The sequence below is a fragment of the Camelus bactrianus genome, chromosome 3 (assembly GCF_048773025.1).
Source record: "Camelus bactrianus isolate YW-2024 breed Bactrian camel chromosome 3, ASM4877302v1, whole genome shotgun sequence".
Taxonomy (NCBI): domain Eukaryota; kingdom Metazoa; phylum Chordata; class Mammalia; order Artiodactyla; family Camelidae; genus Camelus; species Camelus bactrianus.
In genome coordinates this window covers 8,854,075-8,869,651 of record NC_133541.1, presented here as the reverse complement: position 1 = coordinate 8,869,651, position 15,577 = coordinate 8,854,075, and the positions used below count along the sequence as shown (strand labels likewise).

Sequence of the window (15,577 nt, the reverse complement as noted above, 5' to 3'; positions counted from 1 at the left end):
AACTGCACTGATAAAAGTGTGATCAATTTGCTAATCTTCATTTAAATGAGAAGCAACTGGGGACTCATTCATTCATTCAGCAATACTTACTGAGTGTCTGCTGTGTAACAAGCTTTCCTGATTCAGTGTGAATGATGTGCAAGGCCCCTAATCTTATGGGATTTATATTCTAGAAGAGCGACAAACAGGCGACTGAACGTCACTGTGTGTGAAGTTCTCTGGGAGAGATAAACAGAGTGATAGTAGAGAGAGAAACTGTGTGTTTGGGGTGAGGGGATGGCATGCTGTGACATCAGTCAGGTTTCACATCAGTCTGGCTGTCACCACTGATCCCCTTCCCCAAAGTCCCTGATTTCCTTATGAAGAATGAGTTCTCTCCCACTGTGTGGATTCTTGGTGCCTGCCCTTTGCTGCCTCCTTCCACCCCAGCCAGCCCTGGAATGTGGCTGAGCACGCCTGCAGAGGGACCCTTCATATGTAGCTCCCTGCCCAGAGGCGGGGTGGGCAGCGGCCGAGTTTTGTGGAACCTTGGAGGTATTCCCTAATTTCCTAGATGTATTCCTGCCAGATTTGCAGAGACATCAGGCTGTCTGCAGAGTCACATGCGACTTGCTGTGTTGGGGGGATGATGCTTGGTCCTGCAACCTCAGGAAAGAACAGCCCGTTTCATAGAAGTTCTGTGATTCATACAGCCTGCAGGTTCTTTAGTTACATTTTAAAACCGTGCCTGTAAGTGAAATGTACAGTGTGAGTTTTCCTGTAGAGGTTATTGTGGCTTCTCTGACTGACTGGTTTGAATTTTCATCAGTTACTAGGTTAAGGGACATTGATCAAATGTGCACACAGCACACAGCACACAGCAGGGAATGAGAGCTACTATGATTATGTCAAAAACAGGATTCAAGAACGTCTATACAGATTGAAATCAGGGGCAGCTTCTAACTTGATATAACTTAAAGTTGAAAAAAACAAGAATAGAAATACAGCTTAGGGGTATTGTAGCCTCATAGGTGCCGTTGTGAACAGACCTGGAAGTTCCATAGACACTCAGGTCAGTGACTTGAGCACGTTTCCACCTGAAAACGTCCTTCTCTGAAAGCGTGGCCCCAGGACTGCAATCCTTGCGTTCCCCAGATGTGCCAGGTGGGCACCTCGTCAGACCCTCGGCCAGCTGTGGCGTGGACTCCTTGAAACGCTTAGCTCCACCGAGTCCATGTGAAACCAAGTTTAGACGATGTTGGAAATGAGACTTTTCCACATACGCTGGTCAGCATTGCTGGGAGATACGTGCACCGTGACAGGTTATGGGCAGAACAGGAAGCACGCAGGGTTCCTGATACTTACCCCACACAGCTGGCACCACCCCACTGCCGAAGTGCTCTCCCTGAAGACCAGGGTATGAAGGACCTGCTGTGAAGAAGCAAATGTTCTCAAGCCCAGGTCTTCCGAGCTTGTGCGTAGCATGTATTTCCTGGCTTAGCCCTGGCTGAATGCATTCTAGGAAAGACCTCAAAGTCATTGCAGAGCACACTGCAGGAGTCTACTTAGTCTCGACAGACTGACAGACAGACAGACAGACAAGAAGCACATCCCTTGGTTGTGTCTTGCTACTTACTGGTGCCATAGTGTGGTCAGCAGTTTGTTAAGATGTTGGAGTCCCCTGGGCCACAGTGGAGCGCTCCTGACCTGGCCTAGGCAGCAAAATGTGCAGGCCTCTGATCTGGGCAGCAGGGGCACCAGTGGGCCAGCCAAGGAGGTGCGCAGACTCATCTCAGTCCTGCCCAGCAGCCATCCCCCCTCTTCCTGGTGACACAGCCATAGGTCTTCAAGGTGTCAGGTGTCGATGTGTTCAGGCATAGTGGGCCCTGCCAGTTGTCTGATCCCATCCCCTGGGCATCAGGGTGGGCTGTGAGCAGGTAATCCAGGTCCCATCAGTGAGGTTGGAGGGGATGTGTGCTGGGAACTTCGGAAAAGGTTTTGTTGCAGTAATACTTGAAGTTTTAGCAGCCGTTTTGCAACCAGCAGGGGAAAAATGAAGATGAAACCCAAGATGCTGAGATTGGAGGAGCAGAAAGAAGGAAAGACGCTGGGTTTTTGATGATACACTAAGTTGCTGAACTGACCCAGAGCCTCTGACATCAAGACATAATAAACTTATGTTGTTTTTAAGCTACTTTTATGTGGGTGTTGTATTACTTGCACTTTCAACAGCCTGACGGAGATGGGAGGATGGAGGCTGCACTGGGGTAGGATGCCCAGCAGAGTGGAATGGCAGACCCGTGAGCCCACTCTCCACATCTGGAGGGCGCTAGAGGAGGGAGCACTTTCTAGCAAGGTTGGGCTCCCAGGGGCAGGGGGCCCCCCTCCCAGAGTAGCTCCCGGAGTGATGTTTGGGAATTGTACCAAGGCATGAGGGCTGTGAACTTGGACCTGGCCTTCACGGCTGACATCTCAGGAGAGCATCCTGTTCCTGGGGATGTGGGTAGGGGTGAGTAACAGCAGAGCCTCAGCTGTATCTCTGCACCAAGGGAGTCCTATAGAGGGAGAGATGGTTTCTCAGGATTAGAGAGGAATTAGGAAAAGGAAGGGAGGAGATCATCTCAGACTGCCCTCCTTGGCAGGTAGGGTTATCAAGTAGAGGACTGTGTTATGGGCAAAATTCCCATGTTGAAATCCTAACCCCCAGTGTGATGGTATCAGGAGGTGGGGCCTTGGCTTTAGGGCATGAGGGTGGGGCCCTCATCAGTGAGATTAGCGCCCTGATGAAAGAGATTCCAGCGAGCTCCCTTGCCCCTTCCACCACGTGAGGACATGTGAGGAGAGGGCCATCTATGAACCAGGAAGCCCTTACCAGACACTAGAGCTGCTAGCGCCTTGATCTTGGACTCCCCAGCCTTCAGAATTGTGAGAAATAGGTACTTGGTGTATGAGCCCCCCAGGCCATGGTGTTCTGCTCCGCTGACCGAGACAAGCTAGTAACTTAGGAGGGCTGCACCCTGCACTACCCAGACCTATCCGGGCTCTCGCCAGCACTTCCTTAGCCCTGGTGAGGAGAGGAAGTTAAAGGGGAGCCTAGAGGATTCTCCCATGTGCTGGCTGGCAAGTGCAGGGAACCATCCCACTGACCTGATGGTTGGGGCTGAAGAGGCTCCAGAAGTTCCCCTGGGCCTTTGGAGGGTGTGGTTGGCACCAACCTCCCGTAGGGAGGGGTCTCCTCGCCAGGTACCCCCCACCCTTTGCTCACAAAGAGGACACTTTTGGCATGACTTGTCCCTAAACTAACATGGGTGATGTAAAAACCTAGAACTGGAGAAAGGAACAGAAGAAACCGCATTGATAAGCAGAATGAATTCTAGATGGCAAAGGCTCTTGAAAGCATACCCTGAGAGTCACAGTTCAAGAGGTAGTGATGTTTACCCTGGATGAGAGAACGTTTGGAGGAAACAAAACAGAACTTTCAAATGTTGAAGGGTTGCCGAGCAGCAGCAGAAAGGAAAGTGATGACATGGCTGTGTGCCAGGGCTTCTGTGCGCTGGGGTCGTGTTCTCATTCTCAGGGGCGTGGCACCTGGCTTCGCTTATTTTTCTTTTTTAACAACGGGAGTCATCATGAACTTGCTCAGTTAATGGCATAAACTGACACTGGAGCACGAGGTTTTTACTACACTCAGTTGCTTCCCTGCAGTTTAGCCTGTTCTGTGGCTCTGGGGCGTGAGCGCGGGTCACGGGGTGGCTGTTAGAGAGACGTGGAGTTGACACTCAGGATGAAGGACAGTCCTAATAAAGTCGTTTAAAGTCAGAGTGTGTTGCCTCTGGACACGGTGAGTCCCTTGTCACTGGAGACATTGGACCGAAGCTGGACGGCCACTTGGTGGGGCTGTTGCAGAAGGGATCCTTCCACAAGCAGGCTGGGTCCTAAAAGGACCTAAAATGACGATGAGTTTTCCAATCCCAGCAGGGCTGCTGCCTCCTCTCGGCTGATCCCCGGCTGATCCCCGTGGGTCTGTGAGGCATCAGAACAGCCTTCAGCAGTGAGGGCGTGTCACACAGCGAGCTCTGCATCCCCAAGCACGGGAGGCTGTGATTCGCGGAACAAAGTAGCTAAGGAGAATTGGGGAGCTGATGAAATCAGAAAAGCAGTATGAGGACTTCAGCTGAGAAATGTGAATCATCGGAGAGGGAGGATGGAGTCTGTGAAACCCCAGAGGGCTCAGCTGCAGGGAGCACAGCTGTGTTCACCAGGTACTGATTAAACCAGGGGACCTTGAAGCGTCTGGTGGAAATAGGTCCCTAGTGATGCCTCCTCCCCTTCTGACACCACCTCACTCATCACTTTGTCAAGGGAGCAGCCTTATGAGGACCAGAAGCCCCCTGATCCTTCTCCGGTTTGTTGGATCACGGATGGGCATCTGAAGCAACTGGCAAATAGACCTGAGCTGAGCTATGTGATTCTATGTTGAGAATTTTAATTGGGGAACAGAAGGATTGGGGACAGTTAAGTGGGAGTTCAGGTCAGGAAGCTGAGGCCAGAGAAACTTGGAGGGCTGTGAGAGACCAGAGAGTGACAGGTTTCTCTCTGGGTCAAGGGCTCAGTGCTGGGAGCAGGCCACGGTACTAGAGGGTAAGACCCTGCCAGGCGCCTGCCCCCACCCACTGGGTGGCTAGAGCAGAGCTGTCACTGTCCCTGGAACATCTTAGCTGCCTCCTCATCGGATTCTGTTGAGAATCCCGTTTCTTGAAGATCTCCACTTAGGAACTAGGTTATTTTGTGATGAATGAAAAGACTTGTTATGGCAGGTATTAAATACGAGGACCTCATTTTTCCCAAAGATGGCACAGGCCATATACTTAAATATAAAAACGAATATTGATATAAAGACATCTCCATCTAAATAACACAGTACAATTGTTTAGCTAATGTTGATAATATTTTGTTAATAGACTTTCAGTCTTTTTTCTAACATCAAATTACATTAGTAAACTTTTGTGTCTAAAATGAATAAGTGGGGGGAGGGTATAGCTCAAGTGGCAGAGTGCATGCTTAGCATACACGAGGTCCCAGGTTCAGTCCCCAGTACCTCCTCCAAAAGATAAATAAGTAAACCTAATTACCTCCCCCCCAAATTTTTTTAAATTAAAAAAAATAAAAATAAATCAGTAAATAACACAAAGTTTCTCACTCAGATAGAAAACTTCAGTCATCTGGAATCCTCTTAGGCAGAACTGCCCCCATTCGGAGTGAAGTGTTCCTGTAATAACAATGCATTATGGTTATATTGGAATTGGCACACTTGTGACCCAGTGGACGGATGCAAATTGAACATGAACAAAAAAGCACATAAATTTTATAGATGAGGGGAATTAGATGTCTTGCTTTTCTGAATTTAATATTGTGTGAACGTTATCCGAGAAGGATTGATAAAACAGTAGCTCGTCAATCCCTAGGTTTATTTCAAGGATACAGAGGAGGAATCAAGTTAGTTTTCTTCTCTGGGTATCATAGGATGAAAAATTGGGCAGCCGAATGTTTTTTTCTAAGAACGAATCCAGATGTCAGAATAATTTCACAAAATTCCATCTATAGCCCAAACCTGGTGGAGACGTTCGCGTGGTGAGGTCTTACAGGGTTTGCTCTAAATATAGCTTTGTGGTGGTGTTTGTGGGGAACGTAACAGCTGAAGAAGGGACAGTGTGTCACAAGACATTAGGCTGAATGCCGGTACTCAATAGCTAGTAGTCAGCACGGTTGTAAGGCAAGTGAAGCTGCTACTGACTCAGTGATCTTCCCTTTCCGCTGCTCCTGCACCTGCCTTGTTCGAGTTCTCACCCTTTACCGTTTGATCTCAAAGCCCTTTTATTCACTCTTCTTGTTCATTCATCTCTGCTCATCTTTAAGTATAATATTTTTAAAGGCATTTGCATCTTATTAAGGAGTGTGTTAATATGAATTTGAATGGACTGAAAGAGATGAATTTGTACTGGAGAAGTGTCAGATTCCTTGTCTCCACCTGCCCTCACCCCAGTCCAAACTGCCCAGCTGGTGTGTCCACGCCAGCTCAGGAAGGCAAACTGCAGTCACCGGGAGTTTCTCTTGACCTGAACAGGTCAATTATGAATGGAAATCCAAAGACCAGAAACTATGACAGTAAGATGCTGCTCTATTGACTGTCTACTGTGTCATGGACCTTTTATATATGTTATTTTAAATTCTCATATTAGCTCTGCGGCATGGATATGATATTTTTTAGTGGGGTAAGCAGAGGCACTTAAAGAGTAATTTGTTTGCTAAGATCTGCACACTAATAAGCAAGCAAGGGAGCTGGTGCTCAGGCACAGGCCTGCCTGATGCTGAAACTGTGCAACTTTCCCCACTGCACTTGCTGGCTGGACGTGGGGAAGGCTCCGCTGCTCCGGAATCCATCCTGTCTACCCAGATGGCTCAGGTGTCAGCACCATCTGAGTAACTCTGAAGCGTGGGTTCCGTGTCTTTCTGAATCACAATAACTTTTTCCGTAGGCACAGGGTGGTCCTTGAGTAATAATACCTTCTAAGCAGAGCTGAATTATCTCCTGCCTGCCCCACCTACAGGTAGGCTGGTGCAGACATACCACCTATGTTTATGAATAAACAGCTTGTGAAAGTACACATTTGCCCTGGGCCACCATCACAGAAGACTGCAGACTGAGTGGCTGGAACAACAGACATTTATTTCGAGGTTGGACGTCCAAGATCAAGGTGCTGGCAGGGCGGGTGTCTCCTGAGGCCTCCCTCCTTGACTTGCAGTTGGATGTGTTCCCCCTGTGTCCTCACGTGGCCTTTCCTCTGTGCACGTGTGTCCTTGGTGTCTCTTCTTCTTATAAGGACTCAGTCTTGTTGGATTAGGGCCCCACCCTAACAGCCTCATTTTAACTGAGTCACCTCTTCAGAGGCCCTGTCTCTGAGGTCCTGGAAGTTAGGACTTCAACATGTGAATTTGGGGAGGATGCAATTCAGTCCATAAGAACATCTTACCAAATTAATTACAGCATCATTTTTGTAAGTAAATAACTGGGCCCAGCCTAAACATGCATGAGTTAAGTCATTTTTGGTATATTTGTACGGAGCAGCTGTGAAACAGACTGCGGCAGAGTGACAGGTACCAATGCATGTGTGATTTCCAGACAGAGGTTCCAGCGCTATAACACGCGTTCTGCAATGGTGAACATTAAATGTAACCTGCCTGATGGAAAAGTAGGGTTAATGGGAGACCATTCAAAGCAGATGCAACTTTGAAATAGAGCATTAACAGAATCACTGGTACCTGGGGAGATTACCTGGACTGTCCAGACAGGCAGCTCAGTGGTGCTGGAGGCTGCCCCAGGGGATAATAATTTATAAAAATGGCGTGGGAATGCTGGTTTGGGGGAACGTCACAGCCTCAATGAGCCCCGGAGGGCTGATACCTGCCCAGGACTGTGCGAGGTGAGGGTGCCCCCTCAGGCGGTTTCTTAAAATACACAGAGAGCCACATCCCTTCCAGCTGAAGCTACCAATTCTATTATCATTCAAAGCTTAGCTTCCTCCCCTTGCAGGAAAAATCACATATGAACCAATGAGACTTCCAGGTTATTCTTTCCTCTGACCAATGGTATGCGAGCTAATTGGTGTTATAGCAGCAGGTGTTGTGACGGGGCCGTTGTCAGGTGCAAAGAGCAAGGGGCGGATGGTGATGTTTACTTCTGTTTATGTCGGCAAGGGGCAGACACGTGCTCACCACGCATTCTCTCTCTCTCTCATGTACACACACACACTCACACACACGCTCACACACGTACCCTACCCAAAATAATCTATGAATGCATACCTGAAGTAATCTATGAATACACAAGAAACAGCTAATAGCTTTTGGATCTTGGGAGGGTGGCATTTGGGACTTAAGGTGAGAAGAGGACACCTTTCATTGCATAGTCTAGAATTTTTTTTTTGCATTTTTTTACCCTTCATAATGACTTTGCAATGAGAAGTTTAACGTTTAAAAGTTCACATGCACTGATAGAAGATTAACTTTGACTCACATGAAATGCCCCTTTTTAAAGCACATTCAGGAGAGAGAACTACTCAGCGACGATCTGTGTGCTGGGCTGTCGCGACCGTGCACGCTGGTAAATGAGAGTGGGAGATCCGAGCGCTGGGTGTTTCAGCAGTCAGAGCTGAGCCCTGGTGAAGTTGGAGAGCTGAAATTCAGTGATCTGTATTGGATAAATATTGTTTGTGATTTTTTTTTTCACCTTCAAGTCTTTCCCTCTTTTCCCCAATATATATCTTTATCATAAAATGAAAGAGAGAAACACATGATTTGTGAGGTTTAACTTGACAGCTTAAAGAGCCCCAAAGTCTGAGGCTGGAATACGGGAGGTGGTGGGGGGGGTGAGGTGGTGGATTCAGTGGGTTGGGGGATAGGAGGGCAGCTCTGGGCAGAGCATCCCTCCCTGGGTGAGACCTTGCTCTCCACCCTCCTTGCTGGCCTCTGAGGATCAGGGCCAGCCCCCGTCCCTCGCCTTCTCCCTCATTATCCTTTCTTGCCTTCTTTGGGAGATTGCCGCTAATTTTTAGAACTGGTTATGCCCAACACCAAATTTTGACAGCGAGTTAAAAGCCAAGATGCTTTCTCTTGCTTTTGTACTTTCTAAAAAAGGACACATCGGGTAGACTAGCAAGTGATGTACATGAAGCAGTGCTGATGGAGCTGTTCGGTTATTGATCCTAAATAACCATCAATCCTGCCTGAAACATTCCTTTGTGTCTAGGGAGCCCCTGGGCGAATGCTTCTGGGGACTGGCAGTTCACTCCCCGCCCTGCAGGCAGCGTGCCTACCTTGGGCACCCCTGTGAGAAATGCCTTCTGTAAACCCAGCTCACACCTGCTCCCTAGTGCTTCTCACCTACTGGTCTAATTTTACCCCCTGAGAACCCCCTGAACAAATCTAATGCTCCCTCCATGGCCTGGAACTTCAGAGATTTGAGGGGCTATCCCCTGTCCCCAGTGAAACTTCTGTTCTCGAAGTTCTTCATATAAACGAACATCCTGAGGCTAACTTCTCCTCTTAACAGAAGCTAGATCTTGTATAATCTTTCTAAAGTGTGGCTCCTGGACCTGGACACACCCCAGGTATGGCCCCACCAGCACAGAGGAGGATGGACCCCTCCCTCATCTTCAGGTTAGACTGACATATGACACTCTCTCACGTGGAATTTTTAGTTAAGCTTGTAAGTCATCTGTTCCATATTATAATCTTAAATAAACCACTTGTGTGAATTTTTTTTGACCTAAGTAGGTTTTAGGTTTTTGAAACAAATAAAGAAACTTAAATATATTCCTTTTGAAATTTATCGTGTTTAATTTACCCCACTGCCAGGGGTTTTGAAAGGACTGCTGGATCCTAATCTCATCATCCAATCACTTGGTTGTCCCTGTGGACTTGATGCCACCCACAGCTGTAACAACCATGCTGTTAGTGTTCTCATCCACGTCGTTTGAAGGAACCAGCCACAAGCTTTGAATCAGGTGGAGCCCTGAGACTTCCCCACCTGTTATTTTGGGGGGAGGTACTTAGGTAATTAGGTGCTGGGGGTTGAGCCCAGGACGTTGTGCCTGCTGAGCAAGCACTCTGTCAACTGAGCCGTTCCCTTCCCCTGAGATCTTCCCACTGTAACCCATGTCTTTGCTCTTCCGGCCACACTCTTGGAGGCTGTTGGTCACTGAGTTTATTTTTTTATTTTTTATTTTCTTCTTCCCTTCCTTCCTTTCTCCCTTCCTTCCTTCCCCTCTCCCTCCTTCCCTCCCTTCCTCCCTTCCTTTCTTTATTTTTTATTGAAGTGTGGTTGATTTACAATGTTGTGTTAGTTTCAGATGTACAGCAAAGTGATTCAATTATACATATACATACATATAGATTTTCTTTTCATATTCTTTTCCGTTATATGTTATTACAAGATATTGAAACTAATTCCCTGTGCTATGCAGAAGATCCTTGTTGTTTATCTATTTTACATACAGTACTGTGTGTCTGTTAATCCCCAGTGCCTAATTTATCCCTCTCTGCCCTTTCCCCTTTGGTAACTGTAGTTTGTTTTCTGTGTCTGTGAGTCTGTTTTTGGTTTGTAAATAGAATTTGTATCATTTTTTTTAAGATTCCACACATAAGTGATACCATATGGTATTTGTCTTTCTTTGTCTGACTTACTTCACTCAGTGTGGTAGTGTCTAGGTCCATCCATGTTGCTGCGGATGCCATTATTTCATTCTTTTTTTATCCACTATAGGTTATTACAAGATACTGAATATAGTTCCCTGTGCTATACAGTAGGACCTTGTTGTTTATCTATTTTATATATAGTAATGTATATCTGTTAATCCCAAACTCCTAATTTACTCCTCCTCTCTTTCTCCTTTGGTAACCATGAGTTTGTTTTCTATGTCTATGCGTCTCTTTCTGTTTTGTGAATAAGTTCATTTGCATCACTTAAAAAATTCCACATATAGGTAATATTTGTCTTTCTCTGTCTGACTTATTTCACTTAGTATGATCATCTCTAGGTCCATTTCATGTTGCTGCAAATGGCACTATTTCATTCTTTTTTATGGCTGAGTAATATTCCATTGTATAAATATACCACAACTTTTTTAGCCAGTCATCTATCGATGGACATTTAGGTTGCTCCCATGTCTTGGCTATTGTAAGTAGTGCTGCTATGGACATTGGGGTTGTTCACTGAGTTTATACTCTGTCTACTCAGTGACACTCTCTTACAGCTTGTGTTTCTCTGTCTTGACTATAGGGACACATAGATGAGCATGTAGCCAGATTGTCACCTCCATGTGGCCTTTGTCACTGTATCCCAGCTTGGAGGACAGGGCCTGCGTGTCTTGGGAAGTCCTTAAGTATTTGTTGAATAAATGGGTGAAGGAAGGGTGTCGGGGGAGAGTTGGTCACATGTCTTACCTGAGTGCAGCTACACTACATTTTCCCTTTATTCCACACCCCGTGATGTTGGCTTTCTAGTTAAAAAAGAAAACTGTCCACCCTACCACGATTCATTCCTAGCCATCCATACTATCTCCTGTAGTCTCTGTTTATTTTTTTGACTCATTATTTATTACTTGCTTTCTCACATTTTTCTTTTCCTTTTAAAAACAGGTTTATTGAGGTCTAATTGAAATACAACCCCCAAGACCCTGGGCATATTTAATGTACAGTTTGATGAGTCTGGACACATCCACACACCTGTGAGACAACCACCGCCGTCTAGGTAATAAACATATCCATTACCTCCAAAGTTTCCTCCTGCTCTTTTGTTTTTTTCATTGCTATTGCTGTTTTGCTGGAAAGAGAACTTAATGTAAGGTCTCCCCTCTTAACAAACTGTGAAGTGTACAACCCTGAATTGTTCTCTAGTAGATCTCTAGAAGTTACTCTTCCCACACGACTGAAACTTTGCACCCACTGAACACAGCTCCCCATCCCCCTCCGCCCAGCCCTTGGCAGCCCCCGTTTCACTCTCTGCTTCTGTGGGTTTGACTGTTTTCGATTCCTCATGGCAGTGGAATCACGCAGTACGTGTGCCTCTGTGACCGGTTTACCTCACTCAGTGCAGTGTCCCCAGGTGCATCCCTGCTGTCACGTATGGCGGGAGTCTGTTCCATTTTGTGGGCGTGCAGAAACCTTCTGGGCCCGACTCTCTCCTGAGGTCCAGTTCTTGCTCACCCGCAGTTTCCAGAACTGCCCTTCCTCCTCTCTCCAGGACCAATATTTGCCACCACTCATAGCTCTCTGGCACCTCTCCTGTTCTACATGACGTCTGCAACATCCCCAGTAATCATTGCTGTCTCATTTACACAACGGCTCAACCTTCTGGACAGCATTTTATTCCGATGTGGATTCATTAAGAGCAGTTAACTGTCTCCTTGTAGATTCAAAAAGCCCAAAGTTGAATACACTTTTGCTATCCGTTCTGTTTTTTAAAATGACTATGAGATGCTCACAATGCTGGTTCCTTCCAGAGTAAATGAGTCTAAATTTGAAATTTCTAACGCAAAAGTTTTTCTTAGCATAATCACTGAGATACCATTTTTCTCTACTAACAGTTTTTCATTTATAATATTTTGATTAAAATCTAAGTATTTTGGGGGTGATGCGTTCTAAAAATGGACCAATGGATTTCATATTTACCATGTGTTTCTGCTTTTATTTACAATCTACAAATCATTTTCTATTTAATAGTTTTTTCCGTCCATCAGTTCAGCTGAGCTGACTTCTCCCCCCTCTGACATTCACCTTCATATTATTTTCCATCCTGTCTCTCTTGCATCTTGGGTCCTGGCATGTCCTGTGCGTTCTTTCTGTCCTTGATGGGGTCTCAGGTCTTTTCCTTGTACATTTTAATTTTTTCCAAATATAATTTTCAATTGGAAAATTCATGCCCTAATGAAGCCTCTTGTCATTTTGTCTTATTCACGTTTAACTAGGCTTCATCTTGGTTTTTTTTTTTTTTATGTTTTAGTTTGTAGCCTATCTGCTGATGCAGCATCACTTTTGTTTCCAGTAAATGAAAGGAAAACATTCCCATCCACTTAGTAGTTAGGCAAAAGGAAGAAAACAAGCTTGAGTGCTCAGCAATTCTCTGAGATGAGATAAGTTTGTGATGGCTTTACATTTTACTGTGTCTCACAATTTGATTCTCAGGTTGATGTTTTGAATCTTCAGTAGTTTGGTGATTATTTGTGAAGATTTTTACCTGATGCTTTTTAAGCCCTGAATTTTGATCCGATATAAAGAGTTTCCATTAAAAAAAGGTTCTGGGTTTTTTCAGGCGTAAAGAGTTTCTTTGCTACAGAGCATAGCGGGTCACGCTCAGACTGACGCAAACAGCGAATGTTTCATATTGTCCGCGTGACTATTGGTCAAATCCTACAAGCTGCTAGGAAACATGAAAATTGTTCAGACTGATTAGGATGAATTCTGTCCCAGAAGGAAATGAACTATTGCTGGAATTAAAACAAGAAAGAGGATCTTACTGCTCAATCTGTACATGGAGGGAAATGATGATGAAGGACAATGATTGGCTATTTAGTTTATTCCCCCGCAGCAGGAGAAAGTTTCAAAGGTTCAAAGTGGGCTTAATGTGTTTTTCTTTTGGTTTTCAACCCTTTGCTCAGAAAAACCAATATTCTGGCTTAAGGAAATAGAAATATCTTCCAAATGTAGGCCGATAATGATACCATATGTAAGTACCACGTAGAATGTTTTAACTGAATGCTTTAAAGTGTTAATGGTAAAGTATGAAAGCTATATGCTGTAAGAAAAATTGAGGTATAATTTACATACAGAAAAATAAATCCCTTTTTAGTTTACAAGGCTGTGAGTTTGGACAAGTGCATGCAGTCACTTAACTACCACACCGTCCAGATACGGAATAATCCCGTTAGCCACAAAATTCCCTTGTGCCCCTTTGTGGTCAGACCTTCCCCAGCTCCTACTCCCTGGCAGCTACTGACCTGTCTCTCTCTTGTCCCTAGATTTTCCAGAATATCATATAGATGGAGCATACAGAATGTTAACCTTTGAGTCTGGTTTTTCACTTAGCGTAATACATTTGAGATTCATCCGTGTTGTGTGTTTATTACTTTTCATTGTTGAGTGGGAGTCCATTGTATGGATATTCCTGACTGTGTTTCACCAGTAGAAAAACATTTGAATTTTCACCAGTAGAAAAACATTTGGATTTTTTTTTCCAGTTCTTGATGGTTATGAATGAAGTCACTGTAAACATTTGCAAAGTGTTTTTTTGTTTGTTTTTGTGAACACAAGTGTTTGCTGAAGTTGGGTACACACCTAGAAATAGAATTGCTGGGTGTATGTTAATGTTATAAGAAGCTGGTTATCAGCATACCCACCAGCAGGGTATGAGAGTTCCCGTTGCTGGACATCCTCGTCAGCACTTGGTTTTCTGAGTTTTCTCCCCTCATTCTAATAGGTTTGTACTGACTTCTTTTTTAAGGCATCATTTTGCGTTTTCCTAATGATGTAATGGGGAACATCTTTTCATAATTTTATTTGCTACCCATAGCAAATCACTTCTTTAGTGCCTGTTTTTAAAATTTTGTTAGCAGGGAAGGTAATTAGGTTTATTTATTTTTAATGGAGGTACTGGGGTTTGAACCCAGGACCTCATGCATGTTAGGCATGCACTCTACCACTGAACTATACACTCTCCCATCTTTTGGCTGTTTTTAAAATTGGGTTGTTTGTTTACTTATTATTGAATTTTGATAGTTCTTTATATATTTAGTTTACAAATATATATCAGACATGTTTTGCCAATATTTTCTTCCAGTGTGTGGCTTTCTTTTTCCTTCATTAGCAGTATATTTTGCAAAGCTGAAGTTTTTAATTTTGATGAAGTCCAGCTTAATCAGTCTTTTACAAGTTGTACTTTCATGTCATGTCTAAGAAATCTTTGCCAAAGTCACCAAGATATTCTCCTATGTTTACTTTTAAATGTGTTATAGTTTTAGGTTTTACATTAAGGCCTATGATCCATTTTGGGTTAAATTTTATGGGGATGGGTATGGATTAAGTTTTATTTCTTTGCATATGGTCATCCAATTATTCATGCAGCATTTGTTGAAAAACCTGTTCTTTCTCTTTTGAATTGCCATCACATTTGTATTGAAAATCAATAGACAAAATGTATGTGAGTCTACTTCTGGATGATATATTTTGTTCCACATATCTATGTGTCTATCTTTTTTCAGTTCCTTACAGTCTCAAGTACTACAGCTTGATGTAAGTCTTAGCTTTGTTCTTTGTAAAAATTATTTTGGCTTTTGCAGTTCTTTTGCTTTTCCATGTATATTTTAGAATAAGCTCACCAATTTCTACAAAAATGAAGAGGTTTACATTAAGTCTATAGATTAATTAGCTTAGCAATACTGAGTCTTCCAATCCATGAACACAGTATATCTCACATATAACTCAAGTATTTACATTTTTTATCAGTATTTTGTAGCTTTCAGTATACAGATCTTACACATATTTTGTTGGATTTGTACCTAAGTATTTCATTTTGGGGGTCCTATTGTAAATAGTACTTTAAAAAACAGTACTTTTAAAAATCAATTTCCAATTTTTTTTTGCTGGTGTCTAGAAGTACAACTGATTTCTATGTATTGACCATGAACTTGCTAAACCCACTTATTAGCCCTTGTAGCTCCTTTTAAGATTCTTCGGGATTTTTAATGTTCAGAATCTTGTTGGTTGCATTTCATTTTTCACTTTCTCTTAAATACATGAAATGGACATATTAAAAATATGAAATGGAGATATTAATTTCTGATATCTACCTCCTTTTTATGGATTAGTGAGAGAATTCTGAAAAGCAAGCTTCCCATAAGAAAGATGTCATAACCATTATAATTGTAATGTATTTTAATTAAGAACTCTATTAAGATAACAGTTAATATATTTGATAATTATAATTCAAATCCAATATGGTCAGTGTCCTCTAAGATCTATTGCATATCCACAGTATCAGTGCCAG

General features: G+C 43.8%; 1 long non-coding RNA gene and 1 other non-coding gene across 2 annotated transcripts in view; one reads left to right on the top strand and one right to left on the bottom strand.

Moving 5' to 3' along the window:
• The first annotated feature begins 3,262 nt into the window (after positions 1–3,262).
• Positions 3,263–15,577, top strand: part of LOC123615353 (uncharacterized) — a 224,553-nt gene continuing 212,238 nt past the window's right edge. The window contains exons 1-2 of the long non-coding RNA XR_012503620.1: positions 3,263–4,241; positions 11,176–11,287. This is a non-coding gene — a long non-coding RNA (uncharacterized LOC123615353). The remainder of the gene's footprint in view (positions 4,242–11,175; positions 11,288–15,577) is intronic.
• TRNAV-AAC (transfer RNA valine (anticodon AAC)) lies at positions 14,177–14,251 on the bottom strand. Its single transcript has one exon. It is a non-coding gene; the product is annotated as a tRNA-Val (tRNA).